The sequence below is a fragment of the Cupressus sempervirens genome, chromosome 8 (genome assembly GCF_028749045.1).
Source record: "Cupressus sempervirens isolate cs-2001-9-10 chromosome 8, ASM2874904v1, whole genome shotgun sequence".
NCBI classification, from domain to species: domain Eukaryota; kingdom Viridiplantae; phylum Streptophyta; class Pinopsida; order Cupressales; family Cupressaceae; genus Cupressus; species Cupressus sempervirens.
Window position 1 is genome coordinate 496,652,567 of NC_143125.1, and position 16,487 is coordinate 496,669,053.

The following is a 16,487-nucleotide window of genomic DNA, read 5'->3' on the forward strand; positions in this document are numbered from 1 at the left end:
TTGTGTACCATGGGTGTTTTAATATTGGGGATCATATTCCTTGGTCGTGGCTTGATTTGCAAGGGTATGAGAGGGAAATGATCATGAGGGTATAGTCACATTTGGACTTTTATGTGCAAATAATATTGGAGAACCTCATCCATCTATAGCCACTTGTAGTGCCATCAATATAGGTCCATAAAACCTCATGTCAAGGTGGTGGTAAACCCACTAAAGAACTACAGATAAATATCCAAACTAATCACTGACTAGGCTTATGTTGGTGGCTAGTTTAGATATTTATATTCTACTATTTCTTTTGTAAACAAATCAACCTAGTCAAAATTTTGGCCAATCTTGGTTGAAGTTTTGACCAATGCATTGGTCATAGGTTTGGCATGTTAGTCAATGAAGGGCCAGCATTGGTAGAAATTTCCACCAAATATTGATCATGGATTTGGAATGTTGGTCAATGAAGAGCCAACATTGGTTAAAATTTCCACCAAATATTGTCAAAATTTTGACCAATTCATTGGTCATGGGTTTGGCATGCTCATTGAAGAAAGCCTAGAATTGATCAAAATTTTGACCAATGGTCACACAAACAACAACCTTTTTTACCAAATTCTTGGTTGAACTTCTAACACATACAAGTGTTGCTTAAATTTTTGATGAAAAAATAGCAACACACCAATTTTTGTCAAAAAAATGATTCAAAATGTACTAGTTTAGAAAGAAGTAATCAACACAACAAATCATATCGTGAACTAAGTTCAACTGAAGAAAGGTATAGATCATACACCTTATGAATTGTGATATCTCTATAAACCTAATATATTTTATTTCAAAGTATTTGGAAGCAACAGTTATATCTTGATAGAGACAATGAAACAAAAAATTGATGCAAAAATTGATGAAGGCATTTTCTTAGTGTATTCCAACAAGAGAAAATCATATAAATGTTTGAATCTTGCTACACAAAGTTGGAGAAAGTGTACATGTAAAAATTGATAAGTTTACAATACTGAAGAACAAAGCAACAAGGAACCTTTGTTGGCATATCAGTCAAGTTTTTTATTAGCGACACATACTTATTTAGATTGTAGATAGCTACTGGGCTCTTTGTATAGCTATTAGTGTTTGCAAAGTATTTCAGTTGTCACCAAGTTTTATAGTTTCTACCAAGTCCTTTGGACAAATCTTAGTGGTTACCGAGCAGTCACAGTTATAGTGAACACTAGCAGTCTAAACTATGCATCTTAGTTCATGCCAAGTTTACCAATGTAAGATAAGTTGTATAGTGTTTACTGAGTTTAGAGTGTATGTGATACGAGTCCTATGTTAATTGAGCTTCTTAGAATTAACCAAGTGACTTAGTTTATACCAGGCTCAAAGTGATAGTGTTTATTGATTCATGCAATGTAAATCAATACAAATAGTTTACATGATGAGTTTCACAGTATCCACTGAGTCACCAATGCAGACCAAGTTCAAGGCTACATGGAAGTGATCAGTATGGATTGAGCTTCTATTTCTACCAAGTGCATGATGATTCCAACTATTGAAAATGTGTGATGAGTATCAAAACCTCACCGAGTCAATCTTCAAAACTTGAGTGTCTTTATGTGGGCCGACATTGTAATATTTGTGTTAACTTGAATTGTGGTTGGCTTTTCAATTTGTATAATTGGATTGGTATATATGTAATAAATTGTATCATATCCAAGTGAGTATGATGAATGTGTGAATGTGAATGTAGTTAGAGAAGAGAAGAAAGAGAAAATTACAAAGGGTACAAAAGTATAAGGAGCAATGTAGTCATATCTATCATAGCAAGGTGATTTGTACATAAAGGAGTCTCATTTAGCAAACCAAGTTGTAGATCAGCAATTGTCTCCTATTTCATCCTAACATGTGGATCAGTCAAATCCTTTTACAAGGTAGACCTACCATACTTTTGTAAATCTCTTTACCAAGTGCATCCTTAATTGTATGTTTGTAAATCCTTGTAGAAGGTGGAGCTAGTAGTCCTTATTGCTCCTAAAAGGACAGATCATTAGAAGTGATCAATGTAAGCTTTAACAGGCTAACTTTATACTACAATATTAATGTTTGTGGATATCATCCCCACCCTAGTTTTACTTTCTATTTGGAAGGTTTCTAGGTCACCAAATATTTGTGTCACAATGTTATGAATGCTTTCATGTTTTCAGTTTCTTATGCATTCAATCATATCAGATTATATGCAATGGATTAAACACTAATTGGATTGTTGGATTAAGAGTTGAAATTGTTGAAATTTTAGAAGTTACTAATTCACCCCTCCCCTCTCAGCAACTTAGCATAGTCATGAATATTTCCAACAATTGGTATTAGAGCATTGTGGTTCTCAAGAGAAAGCTTAATAGCTTGACCAAAGATCAAAGCCATGGAGATATTCAGACTTGACAAAGCTACTAACAATGAGAAGCTAGATTTAGAAATGGCCATTGCCAAAATCAAGAAAGCAAAGGAGCAACTCTCTCAATCCCTGAAAAGAAGAAAAAAAAAACTTGCAATTCAAATCAATGATCATCTCTACATTGAAGAAAGAATTGAAGACCTTCATTCAAGCAATAAAAATGAAGCCAATGAAGCAATCAAAGAAATCCTAGAAAATAATAGTTCCCTACAAGAAGTGGTAAGAAAACTTAAAAGAGAGTAAGAAATTCAAGTAGTAAGGTTATATGAAGCCATGGAATAGAGAAACAAAATAAAAGAAGAGATGGATGGAAGGAACAATGAAATTTAGAACCAATCCCTTCAGCAAGTAGACCTTATTGATTAGCTCTTCAATGCAAGTGAGGAAATAATGAACCTAAGATTTGAAAATGAAAGAATGAGAAATGATCTAAATTCTGAAAGGAAAATCAATGAAAAATTATAGAATGATCTAAACTCTAAAAGGAAAATCAATGAAAGAATGATGAAATCACAAGAAGACATGAATCAATTGAATGAGAAAAATCTTTATAGACAAAAAGGAAAAGTAGGAATTGGATATATAGAAGAAGGAGAATCATCCAATAAAGGATCTCAAAAGATCAAAGACCTACTTGCAATCACTATGGTAAGATAGATCATACATCAAACAAATGTTGGAGTAATAGAAAAAAAAAATTCAATAGAGAATCCTACAATTGCAATTAGCATGGTCATAAGGCTAATGAATGCAAAGAGAAACCAAGATTTGAAGGCAAATGTCACAAATGTAAGAAACATGGACACAAGTCATTGGAATGCAAAACCAAGGTATTGAATCTAGCAGAGGAAATTGTAAAAGCAATATTTGGTTGGGACTACAACACCTACTGCAGCTGTCATTATTGTGGAGAATTTGGACATATTGGAATAAATTGTGTAAAAAATCATTTGAGGAAAAGAGACACTACTAAATGATCTTTTATTTGTATAGAACTTGGTCATCTTTCCAAAAACTGCATGAATACTGATAGAATTGAAGATGAGGAAAAGGAAAAACCTGATAACATCCAAAAATAAATGAGAAAATAATGGGCTACTAAGTCTACCAAGGATACAAATCCAAGTAATGGTGATCAAGTCACTCAAGAATTTGGTGACTCTATCATTTCTACTTGAGCTCTCAAACGAGAAACTGGAACTATGCTATCAAAGAAGACATCCAAAATAGTTATAGATTGAAAGAGAAAAATGATCCAAATCAGTATTCAGGATACAAAGGGATCACTGATGACAAGTGTCTACCGAGTTATCTTCTCTATAGAGCAAGGTTAGGAGGGATAAAGATTCTTATGGTTACCAAGTCATGATGACTTTGTCGAGTGTTTAATGCAAGGATAGTAGATGATAGTCTGTCAACATGATGTTAGTTGATCTAACTTTCATACTAAGCATTTATGGAAATTTTTTAACAAAAAGAATGAAATCAAAGTCTTTTCTAACCGTGAAATTTTGAGTGCTATTATGAAAGTGCAATCTTTAGAGCTTCCAAGCGATTTGAGCAAGTTGCTAGTGAAAGTTTTCAAACTCCCTCAAACCCTACCAAGTTAAGATGACATCTAGTAGTAGCAAGATTAGGCAAGGATCTGACATGTTGGTTCATGGAGTGGAATGGAAAGCACTGGATTTCAAGCTCACTCCTAAAATCTCTAAAACCCTAGTTCCCGAGTGGAGTGCAATGTCAAATTCCTCTTAAAGGTGCTTTTGATCAATGATATTTGCGCTCATTTCAAACGTGTCATTCAAGAGATTGATACATTGGAAATGTATGATTCCCTAGGCCAACTGCATGTAAATGGAGTTTTAAAACTCGAGCACCAATACCTTGAAACCAAAGGGCTAACTCACATCCCTCACATGCCCCACAAATTTCAAGTTAAATGGATTAGGTTTGTCATTAGTTAGGTGCATAATTATTAGTTGTGGTTGGAACAACCAGTGTTGATCACAAAGAAGATGATTTGTTGAATCATTGGCCTCCCAATACTAGCCAAGGGAAAAATAACAAAAACCCTAGATCAGGCTTAAGTTGAAAGAAAAGCCTACTAGAATGGGATGGTAGAGGAATGAAAATTTGTAGTGTTTCAGATATGGAATTGAAGTTTGGTATTCACATCATTGCACACAAGATATACAAATCTAGTAGGTTGAATAGTGTGCCATGTGAAATTGTGGACTTGGCATACAAGGTGGTAAAGAACAACTAATCATTCAACCTTGCTAAGCTATTGTTGAAACAACTCAACAAAAATATGGAAAGAATAAGGAATTCAAAGAATAACCCATGTAATTTTGTTTCCTTGTTAACTTGTCTGTTCTTTTATGTCCATAAATTCTTCCCTTCAAAAGGCACTATTGTTTGGAGAAAAGATGAGCCTGTGTTATATCAGATAAATGAGATTATTGTTGAAATGGGTGAATAATAGTATTATGGATAATTATTTTGATTCATTCAAAGAGAAAATGAATAATAGGTTCTGAATCCCCAAGTAACTAGTTCAAGATTATAAGGATGATGTTAGTTTCATGGTGGATTGTGACAAAGTGTATATTTAGGGAGTTAAGCCTAGAATTGTGTGAGTAAAACCTCTTTGTTATGAGGTTAATATTGATCAAAATAAAGATATCATTGAAGATCTTGTTAATGAGCCATTTGATCTTAAGGCTACATATTTTGGAACATATGATGATGCAAAAGCTAGGATTGAACTTGAAACAAAGCTCCCCCAAGCAGTGAATAAAGGAAAGAAGAGGATTGCAAAATTGAAAACCAATTCTATCCTTTTGTTAACCGAGGGAAATGGTGAAGATGAGGAAGTAGAGGATGAAGAAGTAGAAGATGAGGTAGAATTTGAGGAAGAAGAGCCATTAAGGAAGAAAGGCAAAGTCATTATCACCAAGCCACAAAAGCCATTCACTATAGTTTTTACTAGATCTTCAAAGAAGAAACCTACCAAGGAAGGAGGAGACATTATATTCAAGAAACCTCCACCCACCTTCAAAGATAGATTGAAAGAACTTCAGGAAGTAGTAGGCATAGCCAACTTTAAAGGATTAAAATATGAGACTAGGATTGAGGAAGAAAAGAAGCAGAATTGAAGACCTAGTGATTAACAAAATGGGTAAGAGGAAATACTCTCTAGACTAGCTTACTTCTCAACTTGATAATATTTTTTTTTGAAAAAGATAAAGTCGAGATGGGATTTTTCCATGCAAACTATCAAAGGGGTGAACCCACAATAGTGGGTTACACTTTTTCGGAGGAACAAATTCCTCCAAAAAAGTGCGGACCCAAAAAATTAACCGTATAGTTTCGATAGAAACTTATTTTAAAAGTTTCGATCAAAAATAATTACTTTCGATAGAAAGTAACCATCGATCGAAACTAACTGCTCCGAAAAGTTTTCATCGAAACTTAAGCCAAGTTTCGATCGAAACTTAAGCCAAGTTTTGATTGAAACTTGGAACGCGGGTTTCTCTACGATTTTAAAGTTTCGATCGAAACTTGACATAACTTTGGATCAAAACTTTGAAACCCGCTAGCATAAATAGTGGCACGGTTGGATTCTCTCCTCATTATTTCGATCGAAAGTTGGAGAGAGACTAGCATCTGCCTTATCGACTGTTTTAAAAAGGTATGAAACATTTGTTTTTTCCTTTTTTCTATTGTTCTAGTTAAAATTTATATTTTTTTTGTATATTTTATTGTTTTTTATATATGTTTCTTTGTATATTTTATTTTACTGTTTATGCTTAAGCCTCTAATGTTATTGTGAATCTCTAAATGCACAAATAAGATTTTTTTAAAGATAATTTTTCATCTATATTAGATCTAAATATATAATATTGTCTTTTAATTTAAAGTTTTCTTAAAAATTTATTATTTTAGATGTTTTGAAATGTATTTAATTTATGTATTTATTACAATGTTGAATGATTAGATTAGATGTAAATTCATTGTTTAAGTTACATGTAATTTTACAAATAAATATAATTTTTGACTTAGAACCTTATAGCCTTGACCTAGAACCATATAACCTTGACCTAGAATCATATAACCTTGACCTAAATTCATTATTTAAACTATAATCTTGACCTAACCATATAGTTATGTACAATAAAACCCTAAACATATATAACTAAGTACTTAATCACATAACAACTCGCCAAGGGATCCAAACAAAAAACTTCTAGTACTATTTAAAATGATTTTACTTAAGTTGTATTGTACTTTGTTTCATGGATCAAAAATGGATGATGTAAACTATTTTATAAATGTATATTCTTTTAGCCTTTCATACCCTATGACATGTACAGTGGATGTTTGTGCATTCCGAATTAATTTGCCAAGTGGCATTCGAAAAAAATGTATATAAATTATTTAAATGGATTGAACTGAAGTCTAGTTAATATTATTTCATGTGGATGTGTTATTTATTTTACTTTTAGTACTTATAATTATTTAAAAAAGAAATGTAAATGTGCTCATTAAGGAATTTGCAATCTCTTATGTTTTTTATAATTGTAAATTATTGTATGTATGTTATTGTTTGCTTAGTAAAACTTTTGATTAGTTCTTTGGATCCCTTGGCTAGGCCTCATTTAGAATTAACTATAATGTCAGTCTGTAAATTGAATTTAAAAATAATCTAAGTATATAATTAACTATATTATAATTCAATCACATGTCTTAACTTGGGTCCAAATCCTAAATTAAATACATATATAAGAATGCCTAGATTAATTTGCATCTAGGTAAGAATATAACATACATATACATACATAAGAACATATAACTTAGAATGTGTATGACCCAAAGAATACATGTTACAATCTTTAATTAATAAAAGTTAATTATAAGAACATAACTTGATTAAATAATATACAAGTTACATAAAAAAATGTACATCATATAATCTAATGTTCATGTAAAGATTAAATATATTTAACTTCAATTTTAACTCTTAAGTTCCTTAATGCTAAACAGTAGCCCTAAATTATACTAAACCTGGTCATAATCCTAACTACAAAACCCTTTAATCATAAATTATAACCCCTAATCTTAGATGCACACTTGAAACTATAAAACTTTTCTAAATCTCAATTTGAACCGTAGAGGTCTAAATGATAAACCCCAACATTAAATAGTAAATCATATTAATACTTGATCCTAACTTTAATTATATAAATTTATTAAAACTACGTGTTAAAACCATAATAAAATTTTTTATTGCTAATATAAATCCTAACCCTCAGAATCATACTTCTAGTTCAACATGATGTAAACCCATACCCTAACCCTCTAACCATACTTCTAGCAATGATCATGTACAAACCTATAACCTATAATCATACATTGTTAAACCATGACCCTAAATTATACTAAACCCTAGAATCAAGATGTATGTACACTAAGATCCTAAAATTTGTTAAATTTAAATGCTAAACTCTAATTTTAAAAGCTAGCTAGATATAAATTAATTTTAAGTACTAAACCATTATTCTAACCCTCATCATAAATTATGGTAAGTTCCCTTATACTAGATGATAAGCCCCAACCCTTATCCTAAATTATAAGCCCTAATCATAATCCTAGATCCATAAATTTAAACCTTGATTTACAAACCATAACCCTAAAAATAATACTAATACCAATGTCAACCCATATCCTAACCGTATAAATAATACTAATAGAAATGTAAACCCAATGTACCCTAACCCTAGAATCATAACTATAAGCCTAAATCCTAAATGCTAACTTGCCTACTTTACTAACCCTAATTGATAGACTATAATTTCTACTCAGGTACTTGGTCTCCGACCACATGATCCTAACCCTTTAATCGTGGTCTCAATCCTAAATCATAGCCCTAACCATAATCCTAACTCTAACCCTAAACCTAAAACTAAAATTTAATTATCCAAACCCTAACCCTAACCTCAAGATCTTAAAATTTAATTTCTATACCCTTATATTATAAATGATAATTTACCCTAAATCATAAGATTATATATATATAATCCATGCATATCATATCAAAATAATCATATAGAAATGTCATTTACGACATGTCCATCATATCAAAATATCAAAAAATGAGTGATATCATTTAGCATTATATCTTAATATTTAACACTAAAATAAACTAACCCTTGGGTCAACCCTAAACCAAATTGAATATATCAAACTAGATTGAAAGGTAAACTTGGCCCTTAACTAATTAATATTATACTTATAAACCAAATTGAATTAAACCATGATCATAAACAGGTAATTATATATCCCAAGTTAATAGTAGAAATCTTGAATTTAACCTTAAATCCTTTCCCCAGCCATTAACAAAATTGAACCGTTACCCTAAGATTGAATTGAAACATTAATTCAATTTATTAACTCTTTTCCTAATTGAAACCTAAGCATGTAAACCTAATCAAACAGCACAAACCAAATTGAACCCTAATCCTAAAACTAATTAAACATAGATATCAAGGTCTCAAAATGATACATCAATCTTATATATATGTACACAAATAGATCTATATATGCATATGTTGCATGATATGTATATTTGCACATATCATGTGTATGTGTATATATATGCACACGTATGCATGTATATATACACATGTGCATGATAGATCTATATGTGCAAATATACATATCATGTACATGTATATATGCATATATCTATATATACATATATATATATATATATATATATATATATATATATATGCACATATTTAAACTTCGTGGACCTAAATTACACCTGACAAAATTATGTGCACACATATGTGTAAAACCTTTGAACATTCAATCTAACTCAGATAGAAATATAACTTGCACACATGTAGTTCTTAAAAGGTCCTTGAGTTACAAACATTATATATATAACAACATGTGTGTTTTAAAATTTAGTTTTCTTTTAAGGTATATGTTCATTTAAGTTTTAGGACTTTTATATATATGTAGACATGTACGTGCATGTTTAATTCTATTAAAACAATTTAGATACAAGTTTTTTAATTTTATCAAATTGTACATACATATATGTTAATATAAGTTTCAAGTTTATTAAATGTAATACATTTTAATTTTAATTTTCAGGTTTACACATTATACACGCACCTACATACATTGACATGGCTGATCAACAGCCTTCTATCCCCCCGAGCAGCTTGTGGCCCTCGAGCAGCCTATACCTAGGCCTAAGTAGCCTATCCTGGGCCCTGAGCAGTAGCCTATACCCGAGCCTGAGAAGCCTATCCCCCCTGAGCAACATCATGTCCCCCGTGATCAGCTACCTATCCCACCTCAGGAGCTCTATGATCGCACTAACCAAGAGATTCATAGACTTCAGGAATCCCTGACTAGTGGCACATGCTCCAGTATTTATAGTTGTACATGCCAGACTATCTTACAAAGCCTGGAATTTATTCGAGATGAGATTCATGGCGCTGCCCCATATTCTACACATACTATACAAGTTGTCCTTGACAGTAAGAGACAAGAGGTCTCCTCTGGTCTTTCACTCTAGGAGGTGCAGGGCTTGCTGCCCAAAGATGTCTTGAAGAGGGAATGTTTCCCTCATTATCTTTCACAAAAGTATGTAAAGGGGTATTCTCCCCTTAAGTGTACAGATCCATAGATGGCTGCATTGATATACCCACGCTTTATTGCTGCCCATGGTCATTATCCAAATAACGACCAAATTCCACTCTATTTTTCTCGACAACTTTATGCAGAGGTTCTCTTACGCAGGGCAGTGAACTACACAAATTTACCAGGACATTTAGGATAGGGGCATGGTAGATTGGCTGATAGGTAGCAAGGTCGTCCCCCACTGGCACATAGATCGATTGTCAGAGAGAGGGCACTTGCTATTTCCCCTGTGTTAGGTCCATCAGCTGATGAGGCCATGCGTAGCACTCATTTACATGGGGTCCTTTAGGGAGTTGGAGAGATTGCAGCAGCTATCAGATCTATTTTGAGTAATGAGGTTGGTCAGTATTTGATGTCTCGTCGGCATTCCAGATCATCATCCTATGCTTCATCTTTAGGAGACTTGTAAGTAGAAGCTGACCATAGGGTTGTTTTTCTAGTCGGCTCCTTAGGGTTTTTCCCTAGTTGGCTAATAAGGAGGTTTTAAAAAAAAATAAAAATTTGTATATAAATATGAGTTTCATTGTTTACAATTTGCATTTATGTGAAATCAAGTTATTGGCTTTTGAATTGGTTAGAAAGAAATATTTGACAAACTTCAACCTATTTTTCAATTTTGGAGGAAGAATTTACGACATAGGCAATACAGATAAAAGAGCAAGTAAATATGCACGAAGAAGAACTAAGGAACAAGAAGATGAAAATTGTCAAAAAATGCTAGCAAGATACTATCTTAGATAAGGTACACATGCACAATCTTTTTTTTAATGTATTTAATTAGTTTATTTAGTTAGGATTAGGGTTTAAATCCAATTAGGAATATCATATTTATCTTAAATTAGCATTACTAGATTAACTTAATATTAAGATTTTATTTGAAATTATGTTCATATTTAGGCCATTAGGGTTTATTCAATTATGTCCATATTAGTCCTTAGGGTTATATTACATTATGAATAAATTTAAATTATGAATTTATTTAGCATGGGAATTACCTTGTTTATTCAATTATGTTAATAATTTATAGTGCATTAAGGTTTATTAGATTATGATTATAATTAAATAAATGAATTTATTTAGGATGTAGTCAACTAGGACAACGTACCGACATTGGAGAAGGTTCATCCCAAGTTCAAACAGGTACATGTGCATCTCTTGCAAGTATATAATATAGATCTCTCTAGAATTCTAGGTCTCTATCAAACTTTATATCTTTAATTTTTAAATTTAGTGAGCGATATTTCCCCTTATAAACTTACTTGATTTTATTTCTTATATCGTGCATGTGCAATTCTAGTAGATGATGAAAATATTGGACATGAGGAAATTGAAGATGAAGCAATGGATATTGAGGAAGGACCATCTAAAGGTTAGATAATTTAATCAAGTACATAATATTTCACTCAAGTTAAACATGTATATATGTATACATATATGTCCCCTAAAGAGATTGTATCTTAAGACTTTGTTTCATTTTTTCTTGTGCAGCCCGAGATCAAACAACAAATGAGAATGTTAATTTAGCTCAAAGATTGAAGAGAAAAATTAATCATAGAAACATAGATCATTTAATTGAAATGGATGTGGAAACATTGAGAGAATATGCTAATCAACCTACACATACTACGAAGAGGAAATTGAATAAAAAGTGTAAAGACATAATTGCACAATTTGAGAATCTATCAATAGTGGAGAAAACTCAACTATTATCAATTTCACTTCTCAAAGATGAATTAAAAGAGCCACTGAGACTATTGGGTATAGATACAAGTATAAAAAAGATGAGGACTTCTAAACTAGAAAAAGATATTGTTGAAAGTGTTAAGGAAGGGTTACATTCCATTGGAAAAAAACCTAGATCTGTACATACATCCATTGCACAAAGAGTGATATTGACATCTATTTTTAATAAGAAAACATCCCAAAATAGATAGATCTCTTCATTATCATCTCATTTCGGATATAGTCGAAAGATAGTACTACATTATCTAAAAAGGAGAAACAATTTGAATGATAGTACATTAGAAGGCAATTGGGCACTAATGTGTAGAACTCCTTGATCTGACATGATTGGGGAAATAGTTAAGAACTTAGTTATTCAATTTTGGATTGATAATACTCATCCTTCACCAAATAGAAGAGATATCATCAAGCAGAGGATTGGGCCTAAGGAATATATTCAACACGCAAAACATTGGTTGGATGTCACTCAACATGAATTGTATCTCTCATTTTGTAATTTAAATCCTAACATAAAGATTGGACAAACAATGTTTGAAAGATTGAAGCCCTATTTTGTGAAGATAAATAAATCTTTTGAAACATGTTGTTGTCGATATCATGTTGAATTTGATCTCTACTATGAAGGGTTTCGAAATATGATAGAAGAAAGTAGTGAAACTTCTCAAAATACTTTTCCTAAATGAATGAGTCAATTCATAACATCAATCTTATGTGAAAAACCAAATGATTGTGTCCGTGAAATAGATTGCATAAGAGGAACTTTTGAAACATGTGGTAACTTGACTAAATTTCCTTTGAGAGAAGAAGATACTAATACGACAAGGATGGTAAAATGTAAGAGATATAAGTACATAAAGTCAGAAACAAAAGCTGGAAAAGAATCAACAAGGTTAGAATATGTAGAGGATGAGATATTGGCTAGAGAATTTATGTCAAATTTTCGTAAATTGATTCAACCATATATATATGCCATGCATTTTTTGCTAAGTGGCAAGCAGAACAATTCCAAACACTAAGAGAAACTTTCCCACTTGGAACAATTCTATCTGTTGTTGACTTTGCAGAGAATTACTCTTTCGTATCTCAAAAACAACTTCAAGTAGAATGCTACTATAGAGAGCAGGCTACTATTATGGCTCAAGTGTCTTATCGACATGCACAAATTGATCTGGATGGTGTGGAAAGTACAAATCAAGCACGAGTCATTAAAAAAGAGTATGACTTAAATTATATTAGTGATGACAAAGAACATGACACACATTTTGTGGAACATTGTTTTAAGACATTTTTTGAATATTTGAAAAAAAAAAACATTAAAATAGAAAAACATTTTGTATGCTTAGATGGATGTGCAACACAATTTAAATCAGCTAGACCATTTTATGGATTATGTAGATATGATCGATACCTTAATATACCACACATTTGGAGTTTTTTTGAGAGTGGACATGGAAAGGGTGAGCATGATGGTGCAGGAGCTTGTATCAAATGTGCTTTAAGAAAGTATCAAATGGACTATAAAGGATATCACATTAATAATGCTCATGATGTGGTTGAGTGGTGCAAAACACATTTTTCGGTGCCAACAAATATTGATAACACATCATCAAAAGCAGATCGAGTCATACCATTTAGAGTGTTTGGGAGGTATCAGGTATATATAAATTAATTTGTTCATATTTTTAAATTGAATCTTAAATTTATATTTAATATGTTACCTTACATGATCTCTAACTAAATTATGGACCTTGTGTACACATTCAGGTGTTGATAGAAGATCAATGCATGCATGCAAGAGGGTAGAGAAGAAACGATCTTTGCATTCAGTTATGAGTACAAATAGTAATGTGTGGTCATTGTATACAAGAGAATACTCATGTTTTTGTCCTAATTGTATTGATGAAGACTATGGTGGTTGCATTAATCAAGAACATGGATATGTGGATGAATGGACTTTGGTGCCACTAGATGTTATTAATACGAATGAGTTTGAGGATGAAAACTATGATGATATTCCATTGATTTCTAGTGATTATAACCATATTTCAGGATTGATCAGAGTTGGTATGTATGAACTATATATATACCTGGATCATGTACATGTATACATTTTTCATAATTTTGGTTAATTTTTATTATATATATGTACTTATGTAAATGACGTGTATCCAGAATTTTGACATATATAATAAGTTTGTGTAGGAAATGTTTTTGCAGTCATAGCAGAATCAAAAAATGTAGAAGGTGCTAGCTATTATTTATTACGTTGCACCATGGAAAGAGAGAAGCTAATAAAGACTGAAATAAGTGATGAAATTTTTTTTCCCACAGGTTAGTATATAGTTGAATTATGTATATATGTATGTCAAGTATCTATATTTTTAATGAATTCAAATTCTTTGACTTAAATTCAAGATTGATGTATTTTTTAAATGTATACATGTGCAGGTTCTTTTGTTGTACAAGGAACATATTTGAAGAAAATAAAAGTACTTAAAAATGGGATTCATTTCACTGATTATCAACCTAACAATAAGGTATATCAATATAGTAACCATGTTATTGCCACTGGTCTAACTCTTCATCCAGTCAAAGGACTTGGAATACGTAAGTGGAGGCTCCATATTGATGATCATGAGAAAATATTAAATGTTATCCAAGAACGAGCTGATCCACTTGATATGAGATAGAAACAACTCCTAATTTGAAATGTAACTCAAGAACAATTTGAAATTTGGTTGAACAATCATTTGATCAATTTGAAATTTCATGGAATAACTAATTTTCTAAATTGAACTTTTACTCTTTCATTTTGAATTTTCTAAAGTAACTAATTATAGAAATTATGAACTTATATGTACATGTGTGTACACTAATTACCTGACATGTGCACCTTGAGGGAAAGAAATTCGAACACCACTTGTCTTAAGGGGATGAAATTAGGAGTTTGTAAAATTAATTATATTGAACTTTCTATTTCACTTAACTTGTCAATTTTTGGACACATGTATGCTTTCAATTTAACTAATTACCTGACATGTGAGCTTTCAATTTTAGGACATGTGAGCTTTCAAGCTCAAATTGTAATTTTTTTAACTAAATTTTGAACATGTACATGTTTTAAGTTGGACTTGAATTAGAACATTGGGCTTAAGGGGATAAAATTCTAGGATACATGTGTGCACTTGAATTAAAATTTCACTATGATTAAAATTTGAAATGTAACTCAAGAACAATTTAAAATTTGGTTCAAACTATTTCAAATTTGGTTGAACAATTATTTGATCAATTTGAAATTTGGTGTCCAATAACTAACTTTGTAAATTGAACTTTTACTCTTTCATTTTTAACTCAATGTCTTGAATTCATTTTACTTTCTATTATATTGAACTTTCTATTTCATTTAACTTGTCAATTTTAGAACACATGTACACTTTCAATTTAACTAATTAGGACATGTGCTTTTAATTTTAGGACATGTGAGCTTTCGATTTAACTAATTACTTGACATGTGAGCTTTCAAGTTCAAATTGCAATTTGTTTAAACTAAATTTTGAACATGTACATGTTTTAAGTTGGACTTGAATTTTACAACATTGGGCTTAAGGGGATAAAATTATAAGATATGTGTACAAATAAAAGGGATGAGTTCTATATATTTAATCAAGTTAGGAGTTATGTACAACTAATTACCTGATACTTTAACATTTAATACATGTAATATATTACCAAACATTTAAATTACATGAACTATTTATATATATATATATCTAAATTTAATCAATATATTAAACATGCACGTACATATCTAAATAAATTACTTACATATCTTAGATAGAAACAATTTATAATATACTAGATCTAGATCTAGTATGTGCATTAGATTCCACAACATAATGCAACATGTATCAATCATCTCGAGAACAAATAAAAAAAACATGTATCTATCTAGAGATCTATCAGAAGATAATATCAAATATAAATAGCATGCACACATGTAGACATGTAAATCTAGGTACATCTATATCAAATCAAATATAAATATAACATGCATCATGTGTGTATATAAAGTGTTTATCTAATATATATGAATATCTCTCTGGATGAAAGTCTACAACAAATCATCTAGATAAAAAAAACTATGGATCATCAGGTGCAGGACTATCATCGCCATGCCTTGTCACAACGCGCTCTGAAGACTGACTAGTATCAAGGTGCTCACTAGGATGTCCTGACCCCTATATATAAATTCAAGAGAAAGTGATATCAATACATACATATATTTAATCAAGAGAAAGTGATATTGAAATACATGTACGTGCATTTAATCAAAACATAAATAAACATTACCTATCCACTACTGACATCATCTAATGAGTCTTGATGACGTACATGATCTTGCATCAAAGCTGGACTAAAAATAGGCACATCCCCCTACATTGTACACGTGCACGTGCAACACATCAAATTAAAATTTCTCTACATTATTACATTTGAATCTACATGAATGATATACATGTACATGTGCACACATGCACGTGTCTAAATTAAATTAGTTTGAAATGATTGAAATTTTAACATG

The 16,487-nt window shown here is 31.3% G+C and overlaps 1 long non-coding RNA gene across 1 annotated transcript; it reads left to right on the forward strand.

Annotated features, from left to right (window-relative positions):
• Window positions 1-13,853: 13,853 nt before the first annotated feature.
• LOC149543365 (uncharacterized) lies at window positions 13,854-14,192 on the forward strand. Its single transcript, XR_016355233.1, has 2 exons — window positions 13,854-13,969; window positions 14,108-14,192. It is a non-coding gene; the product is annotated as an uncharacterized LOC149543365 (long non-coding RNA).
• The last annotated feature ends 2,295 nt before the right edge of the window (window positions 14,193-16,487 follow it).